We start from the raw sequence: 16,577 nt of genomic DNA, 5'->3' as shown, positions 1-16,577 counted from the left end.
TAAAACATTCCATCAAATACAAAGGAAAACTAACACGCATGCTAATGCATCTCAATGATTCACAGATCATAGCCAATATTTACTTCACAACTAAAGACAAAAGTTCTGAGAGCGTGTACGAAAGAAAAACTACTGATGGGGTCACTACGACTTCAACCCTAAACCCTAAACAGGATTTAATTTCCTGGCCAGGTAGAACCTGTCGAAGGAAAGACGGCTGGCACCCTCGGATCATACGATGCTTTTGTGCAGTTCCACTAAAATCGAGCTGAGCATCCCTGATGGCAAAGATATTGAAGAAGTGTGATTAGAATAATAGTACTAGCACTAGTTCATGAGACATAAACTCATCACAAGTAGAAGCCGGTAGAAGTAGAGAAAGATCGACATGGAGATGGAGCTACGTGGGGAGCTGCGGCAGTGGAGCAAGCCGGCTCCAAAAGGAAGATGGACTACCTGGGACGTCAGGCTGTAGCTAGAAGGGCGGTTGGGACGCGGCATCGGCCCATACCGCGGTGACCCCCGATTGGGACGCACCGACTGTGGATTTTCTCCCTCGCCGATGTCGACCGCGTCTATGCAGAACATTATTCCCTTCCCTGAGCTGCGGGATCATGCTGGATATGTGACCAGCGGTGTGGCCACCATCGTTCTATGCTTGTGAAGAGAGCAACCCAAGCAAGCAGGCTTGTAGCTTAGGCTCCTGCTACTGTATATATAGTGGTTTTCTTTTTCCCTCCATATCAACCATTCTATATTGCGTACGTGTCATTGAAGAGTGAAATGATGGTTGCTTCTTCCGACTAACTTACTTTGTGATTTGACTGCTCCTTTAGTGGCCCCTACACGTACTCCCCCTACATGTATGCAACAGTCACACGTACACATGGATGCAAAAACGCGTGTGACGGCCTAATGCATGCATGTCCGAGCACATGACGGAACACACACGGTCAAGTGCTCCACCTACACGTGCATGCACACACATACTCAGCCAGGGTGAGCTAGTGACCGTATAAACACCGAAAAATGTATATATTGAGCGCAATGAGCGTATTATGAAGTCAACTGACCGTATTTTTACAAATATACAGTGACAGACAGTGTATTTATCTCGTTTGAAATTAATCCATATTAACCGGAGAGGAGGCAGTATGGACTAGCATTACTTTGCTGTGTCCTGTCAACTTGCCGAACGAGGAGAAGCTTGCAGGACGGGAGAAGCTTGCGCGCGGTGGCTCGCAGGACAAGGAGAAACTTTTGACTAATGCAAGCTGTCCTTCGTTCAGGCGGTGGACGTGCAATAGTTAATTCGGTGTCAGATTGCCAGAAGCATACACTATACTAGTACTATTATTGTTGCACTTCCCGAAGAGGCGAACAGCCAAGCGCAAAGTTTACTAGTACTACTACTATAGTCTATAAAGGTACTATACTAGTACTAGGAACCGGATGGAGGAGCGTCTGCACTCTTATTATATTTTTAAAATGTGATAAAGCAATCTTCAACACATTTGGTTCTCTTCAAGGGTTCACGCATGTGATAATGGAAGTTGATTGCATGGAACACTCGCCACAATTCTCGCTTAATTTTGGCTCATATCATGTTACAAATAGGAGCGCTCGGTAATATTTCCTCTTTTTTTTGTTATTCAGCATGTAAACAGGTCAGCAAACCTTGCGGTGCATCTTTGTGCGAACCGTGCTTGCTGCACTTTGAATGTGGCCGAGAGCTGGCTTGATGAAACACCTCACTTCCTACTTTTTTTGTGGGGTACCTCGCTTCCTAGTGACCAGTGTCTTGGCTGATCGTCCTAAGAATGCTTATATATGAATAAAGCTCTGTCATTTACCCGCAAAAAAGATTAAGCCATATTAACCGGAAAGGAGGGAGTATGGACTAGCACTACTTGTTGGTGTGTCCCGTCAACTCACAGAACGAGGAGAAGCTTGCAGGACAAGGTGAAGCTCGCTTACGCCTTTTGACTAATGCAACGTACCCTCGCCCAGGCGGTGGACATGCATCAGTTCATTCGGTGTCAGATTGCCAGAGGCATACACTGTAGTACCGAACATGTGGAGTACCATCATTGTTCGACTTCACGAAGAGGCGAAGAGCCAAGCACATGGTTTAGTAGTACGAGTAGTACTACTACTAGAACCGCATGGTGGAGCCTATGTACTCTTATTTTTCTTAATCTCTGATAAAGTACACATTTATTCCAGAGAAGGGCGGAAAACGGCAGCCCAACATGTAATGATGATATCGATCAACCATGCTCGAATATATCTTGGCCTCCGTGCAAGCCCGTCTGTGTGTTCTCGCTCCTCCTCTCTCTCAAGGAACGGCGGGTTGGCCATTTTGCCGTCAATTGAGATCGGTTTGCTCACACTCCGGTCCCACATGTCAGTGATATGCCAAGAGGAGGTGCGTTGACCGACTGGCCATACGCGTACTTGGTTTTGCACCTTCATACTACTCCTCCCTCCGTCACAGTTTACAGGGCGCGCTTCATTATGATGCATTTCTCTCAATGCATTTCCACCACCAGAGAGACTTTAGACACATTTGGTTTAATGCTCAATTAATTAGGGCGTGGTAACCGCAATTTTCTCTCGATGTAGTACTACGGAGTGGAGTAAGTGCATGCATGTGTCTACCCGGGGTGGAAGCACTGCATGCATGTGTGTACGCATTATTTCCTCTAGTAATAGACGCCGTGCTATAACTACCAATGCTATTTTTCAGGCTGATCGTTAGTCGCCTTGGTCCCAGAGATTTTCTCTTCTTCTGAAGCGCGCTCTATAAACAGTGATGGATGGAGTAGTATGAGCGGATTCAAAGAAGAGCTTATTGATGGTTGCTTCTTCCGAGCAACTTACAGTGGTAAAGGTGGGGCTTATGATTTGACTGTTCATTACTCACTATTAAGGCGGCGCAACGGCCGGTCTGAGTCTCCCATGCGGCTGTGCACTACCCCCTCGGTTCTTAAATATACTCCAGAGTATTTGTCTTTCTAGAGATTTCAACGAGTGACTACTCAAATATTTGTCTTTTTAGAGATTCAAATGGACTACTACATACGGATGTATATAGACATATTTTAGAGTGTATATTCAGTCATTTTGCTCCGTATGTGGTCACTTGTTGAAATCTCTAGAAAGACAAATATTTAGGAATGGAGGGAGTACACATACGAAGCAAAATGAGTGAATCTACACTCTAAAATATGCCCATTTGAAATTTGTAAAAAGATAAATATTTAGGAACGAAGGAGTATAATTTTGTGCATGGCACATGGACCCGGATGCCGAAGAGGCTTCTGGCAATGCTATCAAGCTTCCAGCATTTGTTTACATAATTGACATACTATACAAATAATTTTCCAGCGACATGAAATTGTACAATAGTGTGAGCTTTCAGCTTTTGTTTCGGGTGTCTTGCCATCGATGCTCTTTCGGAAACAATAAAAAACTAACTTCCTTGCTAATCAGAGCTAATATTTACATCACAACTGAAGACAAAGTTGTGAGAAGGTGTTAAATTAAAATTGATCCATGCTTTCATTGGCAGCAACGTCCCCCCAGCTCTGTCTAAATCAACAAGGCATGTTAGGAAAAAAAAGTAGTTGTCTGGAGCATGCAACATTCCGATCATTTTGTGTAGTTCCACTAAAATAGAGCTCAGCGTCCCTGTTCCAAAGATATTAAGTGTGATTACGATAATAGATGACTGCTGATGAAACAATAATCACACAAATAGAAGCCGATCACCTTTGCAGTATCTCTTAAGACTAACTAGTTGGAGAATATTAGGCTCGGAGTTGGATAAGGAGGATAGAGCAAAACCAATCTCCCATTGTGCAGTCGCAATGAAATGTAGAGACGTTGCCCGTGTGACATTTTGGCAGAACTGCACAAAACACTCTTAAGAAAAAAGTGATTTGTGCAGTTCACCAAAAGGCCGCAATAGCAACAAGGTGAAATGGACAGCCCTGTTTGCAAAAAAGAGGTAGAAAGGAAACAATTACTGGCCAATAACAGTTGATGACACATGCGACGACAATAAAGAAGCATATTCCTTGTCCTAAGGGAAGATAACAACACGGTTGTGTTTGTCTAAAATGGTGTGAGGACGAGATTGCAATATGGAAAGTACGCCGGACGAGCTACGTTTTGGGCAAAGAACTATGGAAGATCCACATGCAGCGACGTGGGAAGACGGGCAGTGGAGCAAGGCCGGAGGGGATACCTGGAGGTCGTCGGGATGTAACTAGGTGAGCGGCAGGGGGCGGAATCTGCCCATACTGCGGCAGCGAGCAGGTGGCGTAGGCCCTACCACGCCGGAGCTTGGTCAGAGATAACGGCATGTACCGCAGATCGGGACGTGCTACCTCGGCGCCGTCAAATGGAGAAACGATGCACGTCCTCCCTTTCCGCCGGCGGACGGGATGCGGCCGGATCAGTGACCAACGGTGAGAGCGAGAGAGGCCACCGCAGCCTTGTGTGAGATACTCTGAAGAGAGACAAACCAGGCAGGCAGGCTCCATTGTATATAGTGGAGCGGACTACCTTTTTCTCCACAAAAATCATTTTATATTCTGTGTACGTGCCATTGAGCGATATAACTTTATTTAAAAATAACGCGCCAACGCATCAAGTCAAACTTTGTTTCGTGCACGCGTGGTACACGACCTCCGTAGGTAAACAACCGCTACACGCGTTCAAATTAGCACATGGGCTGCCATTTCGTATAGAAATGAGCTCCACCGTGTACCCGCACGGGTGTGGCTGGGCACGAAGCGTGAGTACGTGCACGGTGCACCTATTCTCTTCTTGTATATGTACACCACCTACGTGGGGTTGTGTGAGAGAGATACAAACATAGAGAGATATAGTGTGTGGGTTCGTGAGAGTTTTTTTTTTGGGGGGGAGGGGGTGGGGTCAATCAAAAAATGTAACATATGCAATGTGTGTGAAATAGAGTCCTGGATATATAATATATAGAGAGGGGGCGATCCACGAGAAGAGAGTGGAGGTATCATCGGCTTGAGGTGTCCATAGAATCGAAAAGAGGGATGATGTGTGTGTGTGTGTGTGCGCGCGATCGATAAAGAGTGCCATCGAATTTGTGTGTGCCCACGTCAAAGATATAGAGTGGCTGGCCTACCGGAACATGAGAGGGGACATGTGCAGTTTGTCTCTGTGGCATGGATACCTACCTACAGCGCTCGACTATCGGTGTGTGGTGGGGGGGGGAGGGAGGCCTAATTAACTATAAAGGTACAATGGCTGGTATATGTGTGGAGGAGGAGAGAGGCCTACCTCATGTATTAAGGGAGATCGATCTACATCATGTATTAAGGGAGATCGGTCGGAATCCATGCATATGTGTAGGAGAGGAATAAGGTTGGGAGAGAGACAGAGCTAGAGTGTTGGAGGGGGTGTAGTGGAGTTGCTTCTAACAAATGGTGGGATAGGCTTGCTAGACAACCGAAGGGCACGCCTGCAATATCAATAAGAGAGGGGATGGCTACCTGTCTGTGCACGTGCATGTGAGAGACGGGTCAGGAGGCATGCATGAATGATGGGGGGCGATATGGATGTGGTAAGCAGACATAACTACATAGGAAGATCAATCGTCCTTTGTCAGAGAAAGGAGAGACATAACTTGTGAGGTAAGTCGATCGATGGGGGGGGATAGTTAAAGTCGACCTAGGTATATGTTGGGAGATCGATCGGTATACATGCATGTGTGTGTTAGAAGCAAATGAGGCACGGGGAGAAGGATAGAGAGAGAGGGATGCATCTAGGAGGTGGTGCGAGTGTCATACTATATCGAGGGGGGAGAAGTGTGTGAGTATGAGATCGATGAAAAGAGTGGTGGGAGTGAGGCATGGACGGTGATAAGAGAAGAGGGGAAGCTTGTGTTTTGTGCTAGGCACACCTGGCTAGAGAGGCATATCGATCGATGTGTGTCGTAAAGAAGGAGCTGGGGGGCCTACACACACCGTGGGTGAATGACCTAAAGTGAAAAGACGAATTTGCGCGATGGAGCTAGAGAATGTTGAGGGAGGGTTAGAGGGATGCGGGCGTCTGCATGCACGAGAGAAAGTTAGCGCTAGCTAGCTACAAAGATAAGAGGATTGTGTGGGTGTAAAAGACGAACAGAGATCATACTTCATTATAAAAAGCGAATTCGGATATTTGAAGAATTTATCATAGTGTTTTAAACCGACGCATGTGTGAATATATATAATGGTGATACACATGGTGTGGTTATGAACATGTTATACTACATATAATATATTTTATCTCTACTCTTATAAAAAACGGAGTTGTTAATGATGGTGCCATCCTGCAATATAGGCCGTCCGATTTATATCTGACGGATAGGAAGGAAACTATGGCAATTTTGAAAAAATATACCCACCACCCCTCTCCATATTTGCAAATTAGGCCTCCCCTTGATCATGTTGATGTTCTGTGGAACGCATGGGCATCTTGCTTGTACTACGTATAACATATAGAACATTGATCATAATTTGGGCTAATGTGTGGCTTTTGCAGCCCAGGTCTAAATACTTGTCATAATGTAGGGGGCGGGGCACTATACTATGTGTGATAAACATGGTGTACACGTATGGAACATGGTTTAAATTATGAATATATAGTTAGTACATCAAATGTACTATTATTTGGAATCAACATCAAGTGTATTCAAAAAATAGAATTCGAGTTCATGTAGTACACATAGTTCATATCTATCTCTATAGTAATCATGTGGTGTGTTATTAAGGTAATACACGAATGATGGTTGAAGTTGGCAACAATCATGATTGTAGATTTGTTATTGAAATAGAGAAATGAATTCAAATTCAGTTCGAATTGCAGTGGTAGTATAGACATTTGGAATGCACTAAAATGTTGGTATGAGTAGGTTACATGCATTATACAGCAACCGAAAAAGGTTAATTGGACATAACATGGATTCATACTACCGAATAGCATTTAATTGCACTAAATTGTTGGTATGAGTAGCTTTAAATAGCATTTTTATAGTAAAACGGGGCAAGACTCTCTCTTTGTGTGGTGTGAATAGTTTTATTTTTTTCGTTTTCTTTTTGGTTGAGGGAAGTGCGAATTGATTTGGTACGTAAAAGTAAAATATTACACATTAGGCTTGTCCCTAAAATTCAACCCGCGCCTTGTTATATCCCGAAAATTCAGATATTGTACTCCCAAAACTGGCGCCTTCACAACCCGCGCCTTGCTATCCCGAAATTACAACGCGCGTGAAAACTCCCTCCAGCTGCCAAATCCCGACACGCGAAATCCCCCTTCTAACCCTGAGCCGAAAGGGTCGCTAGTTCAAATCGGTGCTGGGTACTTTTGTAACACACCCTACATTTTGGACAACCGCGTCCCTAAGTCATGCTTCACCCCCTCCCATCGCCTCCTTTTTGCCACTCAAAATCCCAGGCCGTCATAACCTCTCCGCTCCAGCCGCGAAACCCCACCCTCCTCCGTCCACCACCTCAACGCTGCCCAGCCGGAGCCTCTTCCCCGACGACGTCGTCCACCGCAACAACTCGACGTCCCTCGTCCACCTCCCCGGATGAGGATCCGTCGTCCATCTCGTTGTCCCGCCGGTTCAGCCACCCCGTCCTCCACCTCCAAGGAGCTGCTCCGACGATCACCTCATCTATCGTGGCTGCTCCATCCCCACCACGCCGCCTAAACCAGCGCCACCGGAACCGCAGCATCCTCACCGACTCCTCGGACGAAGCCGAGGCCTACTCGGCGCCACCAAAGAGGTTGTACACTCATCGCATCGCACCTTCTCCTTAGCTCGACCTCCCGGCGCCGACGGTGCTCCATCCCGCACCCCCATGGAGCGGCTACCTTGAAACCGGCACCGCGGGCGACATCTCCACGGCGGCTCTCCCCCAGTGCGAGGCCCCTTTGGCGGCGGCGGCCATACCAGCCGGATCTGCTGCTGCTGCTGCTCCGGCTCTCGCTCGATCGCTCACTCGCCCAGCTGCTGCTGCTGCTCTCGCCCTCGCTCGTGCTGCTGCTCTGCTCTGATTTAGCTACACTTCAGTTGACTGAATCGACTTTTGGGTCAGTCAATTTTCAGGGGGTGGGGGGTGCTCGCCGGAGTTAAGGAAGAACCACCCGCAGCGGGGATGGGGGCTCACCGGAGAGGTACCCCACTATCTATCTTAGGGTTCAGGGTGGGGGCGGGGGGCCTATAGGGCTGGCCGGGGCAGCGGCGGACCGGCGGTGGGGAGTTGTTTCAAGGCGGCGAGGCAGCGCTGGGGCCGGCGGTTCAGCCGGTGGTGGCTGGCGGCTCCGGGGGTGCAGGTTGAAGATGAACTGCAGGCCCTCCCTAAACTACATATCAAGTGCCTCTCTGCAACCATTGTGTTCAGTTTCGACAGTAACATTCAGATTCCACAGTAAATTTCAGTTTCGACAGTTAAGTTCAGAGTCAACAGTTTTTCCTCATCTGTTGTAGTCAGGTGGTTTTTGGTGATGTAAATTTTACATCTATTTTACATCATCTATTGGAGATGCTATTAGAATCCCACTTGAGATTGACGATGTCTGTCTTGTGCTGCTTCAGCCTTGACGTCTTACGGCTCACCGGGGCTGCTTCAGCCTTGACGTCTTACGACACATATCGAGGAAGCAATGAATAGTATCTCTGTCTAATATCTGGTTCACCTAGGGTATGCCTATGTTGTTCATCTTGGGTGGGAAACAAATAGTAAAGCAATCATCATCTGTCTTTTTATTAAATTAAAGCAATCATCAGCCTGCTATCATTATTTTTGGATTCATCCACTGGTTGTTACCATCACTCTAAATTTCTGCATGCTCTCCTTACATAATCTCACCATATTTTTTTCATATGCATGTCAGATATTGTACACAGTCATGCTGAACATGTAGAGAAAAAGAGAAGAGTTTTGCGCGGCAATACAATGTCATGCAGACATCGCTCCATGGTGGGTTCAATGGTAAACCCTCCCCACCCCTCTCCAGATTGTAATCCAGAGAAAGATATCTATTCTGAGGTGGATTCAGACGCCGCTGACCACTCCTATTTACCCCCCCCCCCAAGGTGTTTGCTCTACCTTGGCATGATGTTAGTCATATCATGCATATGTTGCCTTGCAGTGCCTACTTTTGACGTCATATATGTCATCTGCTTAGTTTAGACATGTTCTGTAATGCCACCTGTTTAGTTTCTGTATCATATATGGGAATTGTGCAGTCTCATGTCTTTTAGCCAGCCATAATATATGTGAAATGTGCAATGCCATCCTGTTTAACCAGGCATCATATATTTGAATGATATCTTGCCCATCCTTTTCTTCATTACATTTCCATTTGTCGACAATGTTTGTACATTAAATTACTCTTCCTGTGAATCAGCCATTTGGGTGGGAGATTGAAAAATCTGGAGTGAAAACAAGGCCTTCAGCGCAGACAGTGCTACCTGTCGAAGCAGATCTCTTGTAGGGTCCCAATAGCTCCTCAGAGATGGATTCAGAGACAGATGACCAGTCCTATTCCCCCACCGAGGTGTATGCTCTAACTTGGCACGGTTTATACTGCTCATATCATGCATATGGTGTCTTGCATTGCATAGATTAGACATCATATACACAATATTCAACACCATGTTCTTAGTTCAGACATCATATCTAATGCCCTCTGTTAAGCATATAAATCACATATGTGAATTAAATGATGCGATCATGATTACTTAGATAACATGTAGGTGAATTATGTCATGCGATCCTGTTTAGTTATTCATCATATCTTTGAATTATGTTATGCTATGCTATCCAGTTTAAATAGAATCATATATGTGAAATTATGTCATGCTATCCGTTTTAGTTAAACAATATACATGTCAACTATTTCATGCCCTCTTTTTTCCACACTATCTGTTGCATCTGTCTCTCATACAATGTCTCTATATTCAACTATGTTTCCTGTTTATCAGCCATTTGAATTGGAGCGGGTGATGCCAGCATCTAGCGGACTAAAAACACGGTCTTAAAAAAAACAGTGCTACCTCTTGGTGGAGATAGCACCCCGGTTGTTGATACGTCCATTTTGCATCATGCTTTTATATCGATATTTATTGCATTCTGGGCTGTTATTACACGTTCTGTCACAATACTTATGCCTATTCTCTCTTATTTTACAAGGTTTACATGAAGAGGGAGAATGCTGGCAGCTGGAATTCTGGGATGGAAAAGGAGCAAATATTAGAGACCTATTCTGCACAGCTCCAAAAGTCCTGAAACTTCACGGAAGTCATTTTTGGAATTAATAAAAAATACTGAGCGAAGAAACTACCAGAGGGGGGCCACACCCTGGCCACGAGGGTGGGAGGCGCGCCCTACCCACCTAGGCGCGCCCCCTGCCTCGTGGCCCCCCTGGCAGGCCTCCGGTGCCCATCTTCTGCTATATGAAGTCATTTACCCTGGAAAAAATCATAAGCAACCTTTCGGGACGAGACTCCGCCGCCACGAGGCGGAACCTTGGCGAAACGAATCTAGGGCTCCGGCAGAGCTATTCTGCCGGGGACACTTCCCTCCGGGAGGGGGAAATCATCGCCATCGTCATCACCAACGCTCCTCTCATCAGGAGAGGGTAATCTCCATCAACATCTTCACGAGCACCATCTCCTCTCAAACCCTAATTCATCTCTTGTATCCAATTCTTGTCTCTAAGTCTGGGATTGGTACCTGTAGGTTGCTAGTAGTGTTGATTACTCCTTGTAGTTGATGCTAGTTGGTTTATTTGGTGGAAGATCATATGTTTAGATCCTTTATGCATATTAATACCCCTCTGATTATGAACATGAATATGCCTTGTGAGTAGTTACATTTGTTCCTAAGGACATGGGAGAAGTCTTGCTATTAGTAGTCATGTGAATTTGGTATTCGTTCGATATTTTGATGAGATGTATGTTGTCTATCCTCTAGTGGTGTTATGTGAACGTCGACTACATAACACTTCACCATTATTTGGGCCTAGAGGAAGGCATTGGGAAGTAATAAGTAGATGATGGGTTGCTAGAGTGACAGAAGCTTAAAACCTAGTTTATGCGTTGCTTCGTAAGGGGCTGATTTGGATCCACATGTTTCATGCTATGGTTAGGTTTACCTTAATACTTTTGTTGTAGTTGCGGATGCTTGCAATAGAGGTTAATCATAAGTGGGATGCTTGTCCAAGTAAGGACAGCACCCAAGCATCGGTCCACCCACATATCAAATTATCGAAGTACCGAACGCGAATCATATGAACGTGATGAAAACTAGCTTGACGATAATTCCCATGTGTCCTCGGGAGCGCTTTTCTCTATATAAGAGTTTGTCCAGGCTTGTCCTTTGCTACAAAAAGGATTGGGCCACCTTGCTGCACTTTATTTACTTTTGTTACTTGTTGCTCGTTACAAATTATCTTATCACAAAACTATCTGTTACCTACAATTTCAGTGCTTGCAGAGAATACCTTGCTGAAAACCGCTTATCATTTCCTTCCGCTCCTCGTTGGGTTCGACACTCTTACTTATCGAAAGGACTACGATAGATCCCCTATACTTGTGGGTCATCAGTTGTACATGCACGAGAACCAACCCTACCACACATAACCCAAACTCTCGTAGATTGCACCCCTACTGCGATGGACAGAGAACCAGCTTCACCCAATCTAACCCCAACCCCAACAGATAGTAACCCAGTTCCTGTTGACACAACACCATCTCCACCACAGAGCTCCCAAACAAGAGCAGTTAGTAAGGCAGCTCCAGTGCCCAAAGGGCCAGTACTACCACGGCAAACCCCAACTCCACCAGTTAGTATGCCTATTCCTGTGGAGGAAGCACAACCAGGTAGTCGTAGTTTAGCATCTATCGCATTTGATGTTGTTAAATCGTATGTGCATATCTTCCCATCTTGGAAATATTATACTAAAGATGAAGGAAAATGCCAGTTGCAGGTGTTTGTCCAGGAGTTATGTGTAAGTAATGTTATTCATGGCAATTACTTTGCTTTGTCCCATACATCCTACCTCCATGATGGTTATAATACAATAAATTTTCCCATTTTTCTCTATAGAGAAGGACCGATTTGGAAACTCAGGATGAGGTAACCTGTGCTAATACCTCAGCTATCTTCAAGAATGCTTGGTGGCAGTATCGGAATTACCTGAGGAAAACGTACTTCACCGGCAAAGAAACTCATCAAATTCCCTTACGTTCTCCTGAGACACATTTACTGGACGATGACTGGGAACGCCTTGTTCTGTACTGGTCCCGAACCAAGAATGTGGTAATGTCTATGAGCTCATTTTCTATTTTAAGTACTATATTCTTGTGTCTTACTGTACTCTGTTCATGTGGAACAAGTGCCTAAACCTGAAGAACAACTGTTCTAATTTAAGATTCCATTGCTATCATAGTTCAAAAAAGAGCTAGGCGTTAATTGTGTGTTTTGCCACCGCCTTGCGCTTTACTGACCAAAGCGCATGCTTATGCGCAGTTATGCATTAAGTAATTTATATGAGTCATTGATCTTCCTTTCATGGGCCCTGTATATTCTTCATACCATTCCTAAAATACAGAACTCTAAAATGATTTAAGCACAATAACTACGCCAAGGAAATTGAAGGATCCAATCGAAACTTCAATGGCACAGCAGGTTGTTCACGCATGTTTCTTTAACAGGCTTGCTCTTATCAATAGCTCTGTTGATTTCAATTTCAATTGTGGATACAGTTGACTTATCATATCATGCACATTACTAGCATCACAATAGAGCCAATAGTGTTGTTGTACATGTAGACCCGTGGTACCCATCTGAAATCTTGTTGTGCCGTGTAGTTTCCCACGCTTTGTATTCTTTCACTACTGCTTTGTCTTGAACTGATATGACTTGAACCGTGTCTCTATTTTTATTTGGCAAGACAATGCAGTGACCATAGGACATAGATATATGTTTGTTTGATGCTTTTATTATGTACTAGTACTTGGCAATAGAAGACTTGGTAGTTTAATCCTGTCCACCTTACTAATGACCTGGTTCACCGAAATGAGTTTCATATACTAGTACATGCTAAACTGTTATGTGTCTGCTTGTTTCTTCTTTTAGAATGCTGATAGAATATTGGGGAAGAGTGCCTTATTAAGCAATGGTAAAGGAAGTAATGCAGATAAGGTTCAGGATAGTGACACATCCTTGTTGGTCTCCAACAAAGCTGATAAAACAGCTAAGGAAGACTATCTCGAAGACAGTGAGACAACCCCAAAGTCCTGTCTTGGTTTAGTGTTGGAGTTACTGGCCACTACCACTTGCACAAGCTATTCAAACTCACTGTCTGAATCAGCTCGGTTTCTTGAGTCTCAACTACAAGCTGAAAGACATCGATTAGCTGTGCTGCGACAAGAAGCGGAAGGACTGCAAAAGTCCCTGGAGCATTCAGATGCATACTTTCTGGTGCAACAGCAAGCGTTGGAGGATTTTAGCGCCAAATAGGACAAAGCTAATAAGCTTGCTAAGCTTATTGCCAGCATGGTGGATACCACGTTTCTTGAGCTCTTATGAAGTTGTTTCAGTTATGCTCTTGTTTTGTTGCCGCGTTTATTTGCACTGGTGGACAATTTTGACGGCAAGTGTATGTAATATGCTGCTTTTGTCGTCGTTTGTCACGGCAGATGTCCTAAGGAAAGGACTTAGTCGTGGAGCCATCACGACGGGTTAGCTTAAAGGGGTTAAAGAGGACAAGGGACACAAAGAGTTTATACTGGTTTGGCCCCTTCCTGTGAAGGTAAAGGCCTAATCCAGTTGTTGTGGAATTGCTAGGGTTTCATGACCAGGGAGCGAATTCGCTATGCCTGGCTCTCTTGTTTGTTGTCCCTAAACCGCCGCCGGGTCGTCCCCTTATATACATGGGTTGACGCCCGTTGGTTTACAGGATCCCGAGGCCGGTTCATAAACGTATCCGGCCCGGTCTCTACTCTTTCTATCTTACAACACAAGTTTACATATCAATGTCGGTTTATGTCTACAGGCCTTAATCCGCCTTTGGGCCTTGGGCCTCCATGAAGCGCCACCGTCTTTGTCTTCATGGGCTTGAAACATAATAACTCATTATGGGGATAACCCGGCCTCTCCTGGCCGGTTTATACCCAATAGTCATATCCCCAACATTAGGCCCCAGATTGATTTGAACTGGTTCATGTCAGTGTTCAACACCTTGAGAAAAATTCTTCCTTCAGCATCTTCGCATAAATCTTGTAACCGCCATGACGTCATCTTCCAGTATCATGATAAACCGCCATGACGTCACCTGTTATTAAAAATGGTATATACCTCACCTTCATTAATGAGCCTCCGATAATCAAGGCGACAACTCTGTCACATATCCAGCTTTGGGCTCCTAGATTTTCGCGCCTATCACTTATCCTTTCACCTTTATAAATAAGGCCAGGGGTTCCTTTTCAATTTTCCCCTTCGTGCCCCTTCACATCGTCTTCTTCCTCGCGTTGCCCGAACGTGGGAGCTCTGCCACCACTGTCGACCTTCGCATCTGCCCCAACAACGGCCGCTGCATCACCCTGATCGTACCAGAAAACCGCGGCGCCTCTCCGCTGTTCCTTTGACACTGGTAAGCCTTCTCTCCTTCTGCCCTAGATCTTATCATTAGGGTTTGTACTCATCGGAGTTCCTCAAAGTTCTAGAGCTGTTCTTCCCTGTTCTTCTTAATAGCGCAATTGGCAAGTTAGATCTGATACTTTCGAGTGCCTTTGTAGTTAGGGCTTCCTTTTTCCTCATTAGCGCATCCCCTTCATATAGAAAAACTCATCTGAACCTGATAAACTGCTTAAGCATCTGAAGTTTAGGTCTGAATATATTCTAGTTTTCTGGTGCACCGCAGATCTGAAATTATCATACCAATAGGTGAAACTTGTTTTTCCCTCACTTAGGTATTTTAGATATGTACCTTTCATACCAATATAGGCGGTTTAGCTTTTTGAAAAGTGATAATCCGGTATGTACCATTAGCCCCTTCTTAACCACCGATTCATTTATCCTTGCACCTTCCCCTTTGTCAGACTCCGGTTTAGCGATTACCAGTCTCCGTTTTAGCAATATCAGACTCCGTTTTAGCAATATCAGACTCCGGTTTAACAATATGCATACACCTCTGCTTCTGCTTATCTTGCATCACCTTATGCTTGCCTGTCATAAATCTTAAACCGGCATTTACCTATTTCCAGCTTTTCATTGCCATGGCCAAACAATTTTATGCTTGTAACTGGGTTCCTTCACGGGTTACGGAATTGCAACTAGAGGGATGCGTCGCCACTGGCGCTTTAGCGAAGAAAGAAGTTATTCAGTGGAGAGTCCCCGGTCCAGAAAATCCTCCTGAGCCCAAGGATGGAGAAGTAGTTGTATTTGTTGATCACCTGAGCCGAGGGTTTAGCCCTCCCGGATCAAAATTCTTCCGAGATGTACTTGCTAGCTTCCAGCTCCACCCTCAGGATATTGGGCCAAACTTTGTGTCCAATGTTTGTCATTTCCAAGTATTTTGCGAAGCTTATCTTCAACAGAAGCCCACATTTGAACTGTTTAGGGATTTCTTCTACTTAAACCGCCGTACAGAGTTTACAGACGGACCCAACACTGAACTTGGCGGCATGGCAATTCAAAAGAGAAAAGATGTCAGCTTCCCTCATGCCAAGCTTCACAGTTAGCCTAAGGACTAGAATCGGACTTGGTTCTACTGCAAAGATACATCTCCAACTGATGAAAATCCTCTGTCGGGTTACCGTCCTCATCGTCTCAGCAATACACATCCCTTTCCGCAGAGATTAACTGCAAAGGAAAGATCCAACTACGCCCCACAACTGTCAAAGCTCAGAGCCTTTTTATCAAACGGTTTGACAGGTGTTGATTTTGCTCGCTGCTGGATGACCTGGAGCATCTTGCCCTTAAGCCAGTGCCCCGGTTTAATGTGTGAGTACACAGGGGATTTAAAAGATCCTCAGCGACATGTTGATATTTAGCTAACAAAGGATGAAGTTACCAAATCTGTCAAGAAAATACTGAATGAATCGGAAGCTGTCTGCAGCTAGACCGGTTTAAGTCCTTTTCTGTGTCTTCAATAAACCGCCAACTATAAGAATCACAACCCTTTTTGTTTTAACTTGCTCCTTTTTTTAGATACTCTCTTAGAATTTTTTTCCATCTTTGACAGGGTGATGATCCGTTCTAGAAGAAGAAGTCACAGGATAAACTGGCAAAACCACAAGATAAACCGGCAAAGCCACTTCGCCAGAAGACCAAGGTTACCAAGAAACCTTCCAAGAAGAGGACCACTGAATCTTCTGAACCAAATGCTGATGCGGACCTGGCTAATCCGGATTTAGAGGTAGAACTTGACTCTCTTGGTTCTTTTTCATACACCTCATTGACAATGACTGTTATCAGGACGACGCTGAAGGCAGCCAAGCTGATGATGCAGAGGTAATTATCCTTTCTTTCGGT

The sequence above is a fragment of the Aegilops tauschii genome, chromosome 6 (genome assembly GCF_002575655.3).
Source record: "Aegilops tauschii subsp. strangulata cultivar AL8/78 chromosome 6, Aet v6.0, whole genome shotgun sequence".
Classification (NCBI taxonomy): Eukaryota; Viridiplantae; Streptophyta; class Magnoliopsida; order Poales; family Poaceae; genus Aegilops; species Aegilops tauschii.
Note: the sequence above shows the minus strand (reverse complement) of the source record.